The sequence below is a fragment of the Scyliorhinus canicula genome, chromosome 10, assembly GCF_902713615.1.
Source record: "Scyliorhinus canicula chromosome 10, sScyCan1.1, whole genome shotgun sequence".
Lineage (NCBI taxonomy): Eukaryota > Metazoa > Chordata > Chondrichthyes > Carcharhiniformes > Scyliorhinidae > Scyliorhinus > Scyliorhinus canicula.
Genome location: NC_052155.1, coordinates 110,865,530 through 110,880,069, shown reverse-complemented (window position 1 = coordinate 110,880,069; position 14,540 = coordinate 110,865,530). Strand labels below are relative to the sequence as shown.

General features: G+C 48.4%; 1 protein-coding gene across 14 annotated transcripts in view; it reads right to left on the bottom strand.

Moving 5' to 3' along the window:
* Positions 1–14,540, bottom strand: part of LOC119972600 (extracellular sulfatase Sulf-1-like) — a 690,773-nt gene that overhangs the window by 442,827 nt on the left and 233,406 nt on the right. For 6 of the 14 annotated variants that reach the window (XM_038809549.1, XM_038809545.1, XM_038809558.1 and 3 more), the window contains exon 1: positions 12,601–12,727. The exons of 3 other annotated variants lie outside the window; for them this stretch is intronic. The gene's annotated coding sequence lies outside the window, so the exon portion shown is untranslated. Of the gene's footprint in view, positions 1–12,600; positions 12,731–14,540 lie in introns of those variants that run through there. 5 more of the 14 variants (XM_038809547.1, XM_038809565.1, XM_038809560.1 and 2 more) reach the window with 3 other exon arrangements.

Below are 14,540 nucleotides of genomic sequence, written 5' to 3'. Positions count from 1 at the left end.
TCCGGCCCCTCCTCAGACATGTCCATATGTCCCTCCTCCTCCAGCATGTCACCTTGCTGCTGTGCCAGATTTTGGAGGTTACAGCAGACCACTACAAAGCGGGAGACCCTCTGGGGGGGTCCAGGCATCGGAACTGCATTTTCTGCAGTCCAATGCACCGCTCAATGACAGCCAGGGTGGTAACACAGGCCTCATTATATCTGGTCTCCGCGTCGGTCTGCGGCCTCTGCACTGGCATCATCAGCCAGGTCCTCAGCGAGTACCCCTTATCCCCAAAGAGCCAACCAGCCATCCTGGGGTAGTCCTCGAAGAGGCCAGGGATCTTGCAGTGATCTCAGTTGTCATGCACACTCCCTGGGAAGAGTGCACACACGTGCATGATCCAAAGGTGGTAGTCGCATATGAGTTGAATATTCAGGGAGTGGAACCCCTTCCTATTTAAGGAGGGCACTCCCTGATGCCCCAACGCACGGAAGGCAACATGTGTGCCATCTATTACTCCCTGTACCCGGGGCATCAAGGCCATGATGGTGAATCCTGCTGCCTGGGCATCTTGGTGGGCTTGGTCCTACTATATAAAGTTAATATAGTCAGCTGCCCTGGCATACAGGGCATCCATGCATCCATGACTGCATAGATTAACTTGTAGGCTGTGGCTTGGGAAATGCTGCACAGGTCCCTGCTCAAGCCCTGGAATGGATTGGTTGCATAAATGCTCAGGGCTGTAATGACCTTCATGGCCACCGGGAGCAGGTGTCTTCCTCCCCCACGAGGTGCCAAGTCTGCAAGGACCTATCACAGTTGCCCCACTGTCTCTTTGTTGAGACGGAGGCTCCTGCGCCACACTGTGTGTCATCTCCCCGAATGACCAACGATGCCAGTATTTTAGGCCATCGCTGGCATCCTCCTCTGGGTTCCTCCTCGGCCTGATGTTGGACCAGGTTTGCAGGGTGTGCGGCGTCCCCAGCCTTACTCAATGTTGTTGCCTTCTCCAGCGTCTGGCCACCTGGTCTGCCACCAGCGCCGCAAGGGCTGTCGTTGAGGGGTAAACAACACCATCCATTTTAGTTGCTGTAAAGAATTGGAGAAGGAGAGAGACCGATGCTCAGTTAGGGCTTCCATCCCGGGACCCTCATAAATTCCCAGGCCCCCCCACCCTTACATGTCCCACCTTCTCTCAGAGTTCTCTCAAACACTGAGCCAACTGTACTCGAGAACCCTGGTCTGCACACTCACCCCGGCCACAACAGGAACCACTAGACTCCAGACCCCAGCCAGGAACATTAAATAAAAAGTATCCAATTCATTTTTTCCAATTAAGGAGCAATTTAGTATGGCCAATCCACCTACCCTACACATCTTTGGGTTGTGGGGGCAAAACCCACGCAAACACAGGGAGAATGTGCAAACTCCACATGGACAGTGACCCAGAGCCGGGATCGAACCTGGGACCTCAGTGCCGTAAGGAAGCAGGGCTAATCCACTGCACCACCATGCTGCCTCCCAGCCAGGAACATGATGGACACTGTGCTCATGTGCCTTCCCCTGATCCACACACACATCCTCTAGTTGCAGAAATATTCCCAACTGCTGAAGCCCAGCAGTGCATGATTGTTGGCTGCTGCTGTGGTGATATGCGTATGGGCTATATCAGTATTTTTCAAACTTTTGTTCAAGGGACCCATTTTTACCAACCAGCCAACCTCCAGGACGCAAGCCGGCCGATCGTTGCGAGCCATGCTGGCGGACTTTCACGACGCACGCTGCCAGACCTTGGTGACCCACCGTCTTTCCTTAGCTTTAATGCAACAGGTGAGCCTGCTTGGTTCTCACAATCTCACTTGTTTTGTCATTCAATGTTACATTTCTGTATGGGTTGTTCATCAGAGGTCCTGGAGCTCACACCAGCACGGTTTTATCCTATTGTGGACTCTCCTGCACAGCTCACACCACCACTGCTTTGTCCTGCTATGGATTCTCCTGAGCCACTCTCTTCAGCAGGTTTAGTTGTGAGATCCTGGCCAGTTTGTGTCTCCGGCCCTCTCTTCCTTATTACAAAATGATCCATTTTAAATTTTACAATCCTGTTGCTTGTTTTCTGCTGACAAAATGGAGCCCAGAGCACGTGATGTCAGTGTTCGGGGCACGTGACCTGCTCTCTGCTGTCGCTTCATGCACTGCAGTGAATTTTTAAAAAAATCTTCTCCTGGGTCAGCGCACTGCCGTCAGGCGGAGGCGGTGTTTCTCGCTGGGCTCCAGGCTTGCGCACTGATGAGCGGGCACCCGTGCGCAGCGTACCCGCATTCTGAAAGCCAGTCGCGGCCGTCATTTTTAAAAGCATTCTGCTGCGGCCGTTGTGCACGATCAGGAATGCCGCGATGGATGGCTCCACGACCCGACACCCGCCCGTGAGTCACGACCCCGACTTTGAAAATGACTGGGCTATATCATCGATGGATGGTGTGCGACCTCCAACCAGTAGGTGGCTGTACAGACACACCATACAGTCTCTAGACCAAGGTCATGTGACCTGTGACTCCACTATAAGGGGAGACACACCCCGGCTATCTTCAGAAGAAGATTGAGGGAGTAATAAGCCATACATGCAAATGGTCAGTGCAATGTGCAGGTTCCAGAGGAGTAGTTAGCAGACTCCATGATAACGTGCTCTGTATCAGATTGCTATCTTACCACACAAGACTCAGAAAAGATTCTGGTTTGGACAAGTCAAAGTGTTTGGTGGATTCCTTCGTAAAGTACAAAGGACCAAATACAACAGCTGCCTTTGTGATCCTGTACCCTCCAGCATTAAGGCAAAGTGTCCAGGCCTCACAGTTTGATTGGAATGCTAGGCAATAACATTCTTCTGAGGCATGGCACGTGTACCCACGAGAATGCACTTGTGAATATTTTGTTTATTAAATGATCAACAGTACCTCTATACATAGAAATGGAAACCAATTCAATGACAGTCCATATATCACACTAACCATTAATCAACAAGGAAACGCCACAACGCCGTACACACGCAAGTACCTCTTCGCTACAGAATATCAGTACAAACACAAAGCGACAACAGTTAATTTGTACCAATATGGAACAGTGATGTTTCCTTGTTGTTTAATGGTTAGTGTGATATGTGGAATGTTACATAGTTAATTTTCAAATCCTTGTAACTGTTGACAGTTTAATAAATAAAATATTCTCAAGTATCTTCTCATGGGTACACATGCCATGTCTCAGACAATGATTGTTGTATCGCATTTCCAATCAAACACTGAACCTGGAAGATTTTGCCTGACCTCTAGAAGTGTCAGCACCATAGAGGCAGCAGCCAACAATCAGCCACTCAAGAGCTGAGCTTCAGCACTGGGGATATCGTTGCGACCAAATGGTGAGTGTGTGGATCAGGGGAGGGTACATGAGCATGGTCTCCCTAATGTTCCTGGCAGGGATCTAGGGTCTAGGGACTCCTACTGTGGCCAGGGGTGAGAGCGCAGAGCAAGATTTTCTAGCACAACTGGCTTGGTGGATGGCACTCAGAGAAGGCGAGACACACAAGGGTGGGGGAGGCTTGGGGGAATTGAGGGTCCCGGGGTGAAGGCCCTAACTGATTGTCAGTCCTTCTCCTTACAGATACCAAAGTGGACGATGGTGTAGATCCCACAGAGACTGCCCCAGGGTGCTGGTGGCAGCCCAGGAATCCAGGCGCCGGAGAAGACAGCAGCATTGACAACAGGCTGGAGACGGACCCCCCTTATGCAGCAGGCTACCGCACGCTCTGAAGACCCAGCCGCCCATCAGGCTCAAGAGGAACCCTGGGGGGAACACCAGCGATGGCCCAAGGTGTCGTTGGTCTTTTGAGGCGGTGATGGACAGCATGTGCCACAGGAGATTCTGTCTCAACAAAGAGACATTGTGGCACCTGTGCCGCATCCGCACGGACTCGGCACCTCGTGGAGGAGGACACCTGTTCCTGGAGGCCATGAAGGTCGCCGCAAGACCTGAACTTTAAAGCCACAGGTTCATTCCAAGGCTCGAGCGGGGTCTTCTTCCCCAAGGTACAGATCACACATGCATCCATGAAGTCATGGATGCCCTGTATGCCCAGGCAGCTGTCTATATCAACTTCGAGCTGGACCAAGCCATCAAGATTGATGGCACACATGTGCCTTGCACACCAGGGCATCAGGGAGTGCCCTTCATTAACAGGAAGGGGTTCGACTCCCTGAATGTTCAACTCGGGGGGGGCGGGTAAGATATGTTATGGTCAGTGGGAAGTTGGAGGGAATGGCCGTGGTTTTGGTAACTATATATGCCCCAAACTGGGATGATGTTGAGTTTGTCAGACGGGTAATGGGGAAGATCCCGGACCTGAATTCATATGATTATGGGGGAGATTTCAACACGGTCCTCAATCCGAGGCTGGATCGGTCGAGTTCCAGGTTTGGGAAGGTATCAGCTATGGCAAAGGAGCTGCGGGGTTTATGGAGCGCATGTAAGGGCGGGTGGATCCGTGGAGATTTGGGAGGCCAAGGAGTAAGGAGTTTTCATTCTACTCCCATGTACACAAGGTATATTTCCAGATAAGACTTCTTTGTGTTAGACAAAACGCTGAGGTGGTGGATGCTGAATATTGAGCAATTCTGGTGTCAGACCATGCCCCGCACTGGGTAGACCCGCAGGTCAACAAAGGAAAGGCCCAGCGGCCACAATGGAGGTTGGATGTGGGGCTGTTAGCGGAGGAGAAGGTGTGTGAGCAGGTGAGGGAGGCCATTCGGGGGTATATAAAGATCAATGACACACATGAAGTTTCACGGGGGTGGTGTGGGAGGCACTGAAAGCGGTTGTTGGGGGGAACTCATCTCAATTCGGGCACATAAGGAGAAGACTGAGCGGGCGGAGTTGGTCAGGCTGGTAGGTGTAATTTTACAGGTGGACAGGAGGTATGCAGAGTCTCCGGATGATGGGCTTCTGAAGGAGTGTCAGAGACTGCAGCTGGAATTTGGGTTCCTGTCCACAGGTAAGGCAGAGGGACAGCTGAGGAGGGTAAGGGGGGCGGTGTATGAATATGGGGAAAAAGCCAGCAGGATGTTGGTGCACCAGCTGAGGAAACAGGAGGCGGCGAGAGAGATTGGGAAAGTAAAAGATGCAAGGGGGGGGGGGGGGTTTGGATCTGGCGGGGGTGAATGATGTGTTTCGGGAGTTTTACAGTAGATTATATAAATTGGAACTGCCAGCCGGGAAGGAGGGTTTGGGAGCCCCAATTGGGCTTAGGGAGGTTATGGACGTTAGGGGGCGATGCAATTGCGTAAGGCCCTGGGACCTGATAGATACAGGGTTGAGTTTTATAAAAAGTTCTCCGGGTTGCTAGGGCCACTCCTGGTAAAGGCTTTTAATGAGTCCAAGAAGCTGGGAGGTGCTCCCCCCCGTTATCGCAGCCATCAATCTCCCTTATTTTGAAGTGGGATAAGGATCCGGAGAGTTGTGGGTCGTATAGGCCGATCTCCCTGTTGAATGTGGATGCTAAATATTTGGCAAAGATCTTGGCCATGCGCATAGAGGACTATATCCCGGAGGTAATAGGGGAGGACGAGACGGAATTTGTGAAGGGATGGCGCCTGACATCCAACATTAGACGGCTCCTAAATGTGATAATGATGCCTGCGGAGGGGCCCATGGTCGGGATGGTGGTCATGGATGCAGAGAATGCCTTTGATTGGGTGGAGTTGAGGTACCTGTGGGATGTCCTGGGAAGGTTTGGGTTCGGGCAGGGATTTGTGGATTGAGTCCAGTTGCTTTGTCAGGCACCAGTGGCGAATGTAAGGACCAACCCAGTCAGTTCAAAGTATTTTAGTCTGTGCAGGGGGACAAGGCAGGGGTGCCCACTATCCCCACTTTGCCCTGGCCATAGAGCCTTTGGCAATGGCGCTGAGGGCATTGAACATTTGGCGGGGGATAGTGAGAGGGGGTGAAGCATAGGGTCTCGCTGTATGTGACAATTTGCTCCTATATATAACAGAACTATTGGGGGGCATTGCAGGAATTATAGGAATATTGGAGGAATTTGGCCGGTTCTCAGGCTACAAAATGAACATGAGCAAGAGTGAAGTCTTCGCGATCCTGGCAAGGGGACAGGAGAGGAGACCGAGGGAGATGCTGTTCAAAATTGTGGGAAGGAGTTTTAGGTATCTGGGGATTCAGGTGACAAGGGACTGGGGTCAGCTTCATAATCTAAATTTGGGCAGGGTGATTGAGCAAATGAAAGGGGACTTCTGTAGGTGGGACGTGCTCCCTCTGTCATTGGCGGGGAGGGTACAGACTGTGAAAATGACGGTCCTCCCAAGATTGTCATTTGTATTTCAGTGCCTCCCAATCTTTATCCCCAAGGCATTTATTAGGAAGATGAATGCGGCGAACTTGGGTTTTATATGGGTTGGGAAATCCCCAAGGGTGAAGAAGGTCCTTCTTGAGCGGGCGCAGGGAGAGGGAGGCTTGGCCCTTCCGAACTTTATTAATTACTACTGGGCGGCTAATATATCGATGGTTAAGAAGTGGGTAGTGGGGGAAGGGTCGATATGGAAGTGGGTAGAGGCAGCATCGTGTAAGGGCACAAGTCTGGAGGCTCTGTTAACGGCACCTCTGCCGTTCTCACCGGCTCAGGACTCCACCAGCCCAGTGGTGGTGGCAGCCCTGAGAGTGTGGGGGCAATGGAGGCAGCATATGTGACTGGAGGGGGCGTTGGTGTGGTCACCGATCTGTGACAATCACCGGTTTGCTCGGGGGGGGCTGGATGGGGGCTTTAGGAGGTGACAGCAGACAGGGATTGAGAGATTTGGAGACCTTTTCATTGAGGAGGGTTTCCCGAGCCTGGAGGAGTAGTTTGAGTTGCCAGGGGGGAATGAATTTCGGCACCTGCAGGTACGGGATTTTGTCCGGAGGCAGGTGCCAAGCTTCCCTCGCCTCCCTCTGAGGGGACTACAGGATGAGGTGATGTCAAAAACAGGGGTTGGGGGGTGGTATGGGGAGGGTCTCAGAAATATATAAGGAATTGATGGGAGTGGGAGGAAGAGTTGGGGGGGGGGGGGAGGATTTGGTAGTTGGGCAATGGGAGAAGGCCCTGAAAAGAGTCAATGCATCCTTGTTGTGTGCCAGGCTTCGCCTGATCCAGTTCAAAGTGGTCCTCAGGGCTCATATGACTGTGGCCAGGATGAGTAGGTATTTTGAGGTGGAGGACAGGTGTGGGCGGTTAGGGGGAAGTCCGGCGAATCATGTGCATACGTTTTGGGCGTGTCCAAAGCTGAGGGGATTTTGGCAGGGATTCTCAGATGTCATGTCAGGTCCTGGAAGGGAGGGTGACTCCGAGTCCAGAGGTGGCAATATTTGGAGTGTTGGAAGATCCGGGAGCCAGGAGAGGGGGGGGGGGGGGGGGGGGGGGTGTGGATTGATGTTTTGGCCTTTGCCTCCCTGGTGGCCCAGAGACGGATTTTGCTGGGATGGAGGGACTCGGAGCTTCCAGAGTCTGAGGTGTGGGTCAGTGACATGGCAGAGTTTCTCAGGCTAGAGAAGATCAAGGTTGTCTTAAGGGATTCAATACACGGGTTCGCTCGGAGCTGGCAGCCGTTCATCGACTTCTTACGGAAAACTGACCGTCAGCAGAAGGGGGGGCCGTGGGGAAGGGGAGGCATGGAAGTGGAGATTAAGAGCAGGGAATCTAATAAGTGGGTAGCTAGGGCGGGGGGAAGTTGGGCATGTTACTGTGGGGTTTTTACATGTGTCGGACCGTTCTGTTATTCAGAATGTTAGTATGTTAAAATTATAAATGCCTCAATAAAAAAAACTCCTGGGTGAACACCACCTCCAGTCGTGTACGTGTGTGCACGCTTCCCAGGGAGAGTGCATGGCAGCTACATCCTGGGGCACTCAGGAGATCCCCGGCATCTTCGGAGACCACCCCAGGAAGACGGGTTGGCTCTTCGGGGAGGCTGGTATGGGAGGATGGTCTTTCTGCTGACAGCGCGCTCACACCCATCCTCTGAACGGGGTCTGCACGGGGGGGCATTTGATCTTGGACCACTGTGACCAGGGTGAGCAGAGGGTAACATGGGTGGGAGTGCAGGTAGTCCCTCTGTGAAGATTAACGTGACAGTGGCTGCACACTTAACATGTTTTATTCGTGAACATAACATTTCCATTCCCCCGAGTGACCAACCGCACCCCACCCCACACCCGCCTCAATACCGACACAATGATCCTCAATCTTCTTAATCTTACAGGGTCTACTGCTACGCCTAGGTGTGTATTCTGCCTCACTGGGCAGGATCCAGATTTTCAGATTTAAGTAAGCAGTTAGCCTCACTAAAACATGTGTGCCGGAGTCCCCCAAGGCCCGGGATCAAATGTCCATGCCTTGGAGGCCTCGCTGTGGCGCCGTTTAGTACTGGTCCACACAAATGTGAACCGAGTGTAATGGCACCTTGGGGATTTTCCAGGCCATCGGAGGCCCCCAGGTGGCTGGGCTCTGAGCAGGGTGTTGCCCTGGCACATCCACTGCCACCTGGGCAAACCAGTGCCTGTTTGCCCATGCCAGGGATCAGGCCCAAGGTGCCCTGCCCTTGAAGGGGTGTTCGACGACTCCCTAACAAGTAAGTTGAGGCATTGGGGAGTCTGGATGCCGTGGTTAGGGGGTTGAGAGATGAGGGCGGCATTCAAAAATGGAGCCCGATCTCTCCTTTTACTTCAGCGCAGGAAATGACAGTAACTGTGGTCTCGGCGGGGCCTTGCTCACTGAGGCATCTCACCGAGGCCAGAAAAAAGAGAGTTCCATTTGATAGCAGAGTTGTTCCCACGCTGCAGATGCCAAATAACACCCCACTAAATGTGCCCAATGTTACAGAGCTCACAGGTTAAAGACCTATCTCTTGCACACTTCTTCCTAAATAGATTCATCATTGAAGAAAAAATTATTATTGGCTCACTCAGTAAATCACAGTATTGAATTCCAACGACAATTGTCATCCTGGAAGTGTGAGTCAAGATATATATATATATATATATATATATATGGAGTCAAGTTCTCAAAAACCTAAAGAACGGAATTAAATTGTTGGAAAGTCTGTTGCTCAGAATTTCTTTTCGCAGCATTCCAATAGTTAAACCGGTAAAATGTATTTCGCGGACAATTTTAATTCTGTCTATGTACAATAGAAAGAAGTGAATCAAAATTATCGGTCAGTGAGTTAGGCAGAGTACAAAGTTACAGAGAATGAGGTCTTTTTTCAAAATAAATTAGCATACCCAATTCATTTTTTCCAATTAAGGGGAAATTTAACGTGGCCAATCCACCTACCCTGCACATTTTTGGGTTGTGGGGGCAAAACCTACGCAAACACGGGGAGAATGTGCAAACTCCACATGGACAGTGACCCAGAGCCACGATCGAACCTGAGATCTCGGGGCTGTGAGACTGCAGTGCTAACCACTGCACCGTGGTGCCTGAGATCTTAAGACCTAGAAATTCCATAACTTCATGTGGGTTTTTACAAGCAGAAAGCCAGTGCCAGATGTGTTCAGCAAATTCAGGTCTACATATTGTCCTAAAGGAGACCACTTTAGGCTGCCACCAAAAGATGATCTTACAATACAATATTTAACAAATGTTAAAATACCTTGTTTCTCGGGAGAGCATTCACACGCATGAACTGCTGCTGGCCGCCACTGCCACACACCCACATTTTAAAACGGCCATCTTGGAGCCAGGAGGAAAAGGGGTGCTGTGCGACACCACAGGAGTCGCAGTCACCTCCCCACCTGTAGCTCATTTCAATTCCCCTCCCAGGACTAACACGGGGACTGCTATAGGCTATGTAACTGCCTGATATTGATGTCTTTAGTCACCACCTTGCGGCGAGTATGTTAATTAAGTGCAAGAACCAACATCTATCCAACCACAAGATTCTCGGTTCAGGCACCTTCTGATTGTGTTGTGGCAAAGCTGGGCCCCAAAACTGACCCAGACTAATTTGCTAAACTTGAAGGTGACAGTAGCAGATTAGGTGGAAGGTTGGACTGTTTAAATTGCATTATCAAGGCTATACTAGAAACAACAGAGCTACCGAACGAAAGGTAAATATAATGATTTCCGTTCCATACACTCTGCGTCAGGTGGAAGGCGGCCAATACATAATTGCTGTCAGGAACACTTTAGTAAAATGCGTGGGTGGAGGGCAGCACGTTGGCGCAGTGAGTTAGCCCTGCTGCCTCACGGCCCCGAAGTCCCAGGTTCGATCCCGGCTCTGGGTCACTGTCAGTTTGGAGTTTGCACATTCTCCCAGTGTTTGATTGGGTTTCACCCCCACAACCCAAAGTTGTGCAGGCTAGGTGGATTGACCACGCTAAATTGCCCCTTAATTGGAAAAAATGAATTGGGTACTCTAAATGTGAAATGTCCACAATTCTCCATTAGTGTTGCAAACATGGAAAAGCATTTTTTTCCCAAATAAAGGGCAATTTTGCGTGGCCAATCCACCTACTCTGCACATCTTTGGGATGTGGGGGCGAGACCCACGCAGACATGTGGAGAATCTGCAAACTTCGCACGGACAGTGACCCAGAACAGTGATCAAACCTAGGTCCTCGGTGCCATGAGGCAGCAGTGCTAACCACTGCACCATCGAGCCTTCCTTGTAAAGCATTTGTTGATTCTGTCCTTGCAAATTACGTTTGGAGAGAGCATTTAGAACTTCATCAAAGAGTACCGATAGCTTCAGATCTATCACTGATGGTTAAGCAATAGAAGCATTGAGAAAAGTATAAAAATAGATTGAGTCTACTGGCTGAAATGTTATTTGCTTTCTATGATGCATTGGTAGCCATACATTAAATATGTCTGGTGACACAGCATTGCGTCTTCTGCTGTTAACTTGAAGGATATCAATGCGGCTGTACAGAATTCATGGTGCATAGAGGTGAAGCCTCAAGAAATTTAATGGTATTTTTATATTACATGGGACCCGCATGAGTGATGACAGATTCCTGTAGTGAGGGCCTTGTGCAGCCAAATGCAACTCAAATGTAACATTTCTGGCACATGCCAGGAAAACTATAGTCGGCCTTCCACAGTGTTGGTGGGAGCGAGTTATGGCAATTTACATTTCGCTTGTCAGTTTGGAGAGACCTGTGCTCGAAAGCCCAGAGACAAAACAAAAGCACCTTTAATGTAGGGCTGGAGTGTTGGAAATGCCTGCACTTTTCATTGAGGGGACTTTCTTCCACTTCTTCCTTGTTGTTTTATTATTATTTCAAACACTGTCTTTCACACTATTCGGTGCTGAAGACATGTGGAAGTTTTTCTCTCTTGCTGTGAGACTAGTATTGCTAGTCCATTAAAATTGTGATGCAGCACAGGCAACTGCACAGTAAATCCACAGGTGTGCAACTAATAAAACCTCCTTTATCATTTGATTTTCGCAAACCTGCTGCCAGGTAGTGCACACGAGACAGAGAAACAGATATCTGTCCACAAAAATGCACGGATATTTGGTGCAGAAGAACAGACACACACAAGCCTTACTTTATAACTAAATAGGCTGCCCTTAGATCTATATTCCTGAGGTGAAAGGTGTGTTCAAAATGCACTGCACATCTTTGGACTGTGGGAGGAAACCCACGCAGACAAGGGAAGAAAATACAAACTCCACACAGTCACCCGGGGCCCGAATTGAACCCGGGTCCCTGGAGCTGTGATGCAGCAGGGATAGCCACTGTGCTGTGCTGTCCTAGAACACTGGCCAAACAAAAAAGTTTTTAAAATATAGAATGCAGTTGATATTCGTACCAATCTGAAACTTTATCTGACAAAACTCTTTCTTGTAACTGATGGAATTTAAGAACAATTCCCATTAGTACTCAAAGAGTTAAAAAAAATTAAAACTTGCACCCAAATGTATCTTTTGCACAGTAATCACAATTAAAAACATCGAGCATGTTGCTATAATTATTACATTCTCTAGTTGGAGAGATCACACCAATATTTGTAAACTATAATCAGTAATCAGCACTTCTTTAAATATTCAAAACATTAAAATATATAAAATGGCACTTTCAAAGATGCTTTTGCACTTTTGGCAGACAATTAAATTATTTCCAAAAATACAAAGAAACTTTTTAAAATGTCTGATAATTTACCAATGACGATGTGCAAACGCATGGAAAACTGCAAGTGTCAGTGACTCCAGCAGACTCTGCTTGCTGCAGTTCAATCAGGAGTGCATATTGCTGCCTTTGTGATTCTCAAAAGTGGTATCAGTGGAAACAAGTAAAGGCTGATTGAAGACGGAGGCTCCTAACCTCCTGAGCTGGTACTTTCCCACATCAGCTTAAGCAACCCTGCCCCTCACAGACATTCTGACAATCACGGATCTCACTATTTCAAATCTTAAAAGGGCAAACAAAAACAAATTTACCTTTAATGCAGGAACATCAAGCAACATACTTATAATTTTCTAGTTTTACAATAAAAGCTGATAGAAAAGAGAAATAGTTTTGTGGCAGTTAGTCTAATCACTTCAAAACTTCCTGTCTGAAAACAAAATCCTGTACCTGAGAGATTGTATTCCTTTTTGCCCAAGAGATCTTCTTGAAAGGATCTGCTTTCCACACGCAGTGTACTCTCACAGGACCACACAGTTCCTACTGTACAGCCTTTCCTCTCTAACCCCCACTCAGATGTGATGACACACACTAACCCCAACCATCTGTTGAAACACGTCCTCAACCACTCAGCACAAGACAGCCTACTCAATCCAATCACTGGAGCTGGGTGGCTCTTAAACGCAGGAGGCTGGGACAAGGACATAAAAACTTTAGTTTTTAAGACTCTAAGCACCAGTAACCTGAGAGCGTGTGAAAGAGGAGACTGCTATAAATGAGGGGAAGGGGAGGTACTGGAGTAGAGGGGAGAGTGAATTTTTACTCCCCCCCCCCCTCCGATAGTTAAGCTGTTATTTAACACAACTCCCTGTAATCCCAAGGGACTCCCTTCCCCCACCGCAGCCTCAACCCCCACGTCCCAAGGAAACTTCACAATAGGTAAACAGAAGCACATTAGTCCTACTTCTAACATTCATAACACATTCACTGAGAGCAGTTCCCCCTAACACTACAGTGCTTTTGGAAGTGGCGACAGATCTATCTGATCTGCTGATAAAACTGTTAACATAGCAGTAGTTGTGAGGGCAACTCCAGTAACAGCCCAGCACACTCCTTGACAAGTCTCTGACTCCCCGAAGCATTCATACCGTTCCAAATTGCCTAGTGCAGCAACTCAAGCCACACACCATTGTCTCAGGATTTACATATTCGAGATCTTTAATCAAATGAGCTCTTACCTAATCAATAAGAACAAAATCACCACAAATACATTTGTAAATGTAGCATTTCTGCAAGGGAAATATTCCATTGCTTTGTGCTGATGATACATGAGCACACCTAAAGTATGGGGAAGAGGGCAGAAACATGAGTAAGAGTAATTGCCCCCAACATAGAGCATGCCCTGCCTGGCATTTTATGTATTGTATTCTGGACTAAAGGGGCTTGCTGACGTGCACAGGTCCTAAAATTATGTTTGGGAAATCTTTAGTTGACACTTGACAAGCTCAGCATGGTTAAAAAATGGTTACAGTGTAAAAGGACCATATTGTGTGGCCACATTTAGTAACTCTCATTCAGCTTCATTGGGAGTTAACACAAGAGATTGTTGACGTTTTGTTTTGTTTGTAATTTGTTTGGCTATTTTGTGCTTAATATTTTCATTTTTGTATTGTCTTAACTTCTTTTAGCGTCATCTACCGCTGACAGGGTCCCCATTTTCAATTTAAACTCGCCTTACTGGGAAGTTGGGCATTCCTCTGGGAATGCCTCTTGCCCTGGAGGGAGTTTGAAGATAAGAAGGGGTTGCCGAGACATGATACAGGAAGATGTGCTGGATTGGAGTCCCGGAGCGGGGCCTGGAGTCCATTGCCCTTCTGACTCTAAGGCAAGTCTGCTGTCAGTGAGCCAAAACCGACACCTGGAAGCTGTTTATTTTTTTTAAAGTACACACCAGTTTAATTCTTCAACTCAGACCTAAGGTCCTATGATTGGCAGGGACTGAAAGGTTGAGGAGTGAAGGCGTGAACACATATAGTACACATTACGGGAGTCAGATCTACACAAATGTTAACTATTTTCAAATATATAGTGCAAGGAATGCTTTTTCAGAGGCACCTTTCAGTTTTCCATGTAAATGAAAAAAGTCCAACTACAAATTAAAAGGGAATTATCACAGTTTCCAGAGAGATTTTATTTTTAGAATATTTCAACACAGGCTGCCCTGAAACACTCAGGAAATTCCATATAGCCATTTGGAATCCATGCATTCTAGCAAGTATCACAGGTGTTGGCATATATGCCGACCTGTGAAGCCTTGAATAATCCCTCCAAAAAAAATTAGGGTCAACTTATACGCCAATTATAGAAATGAAATGCCAGTGTCATCATTT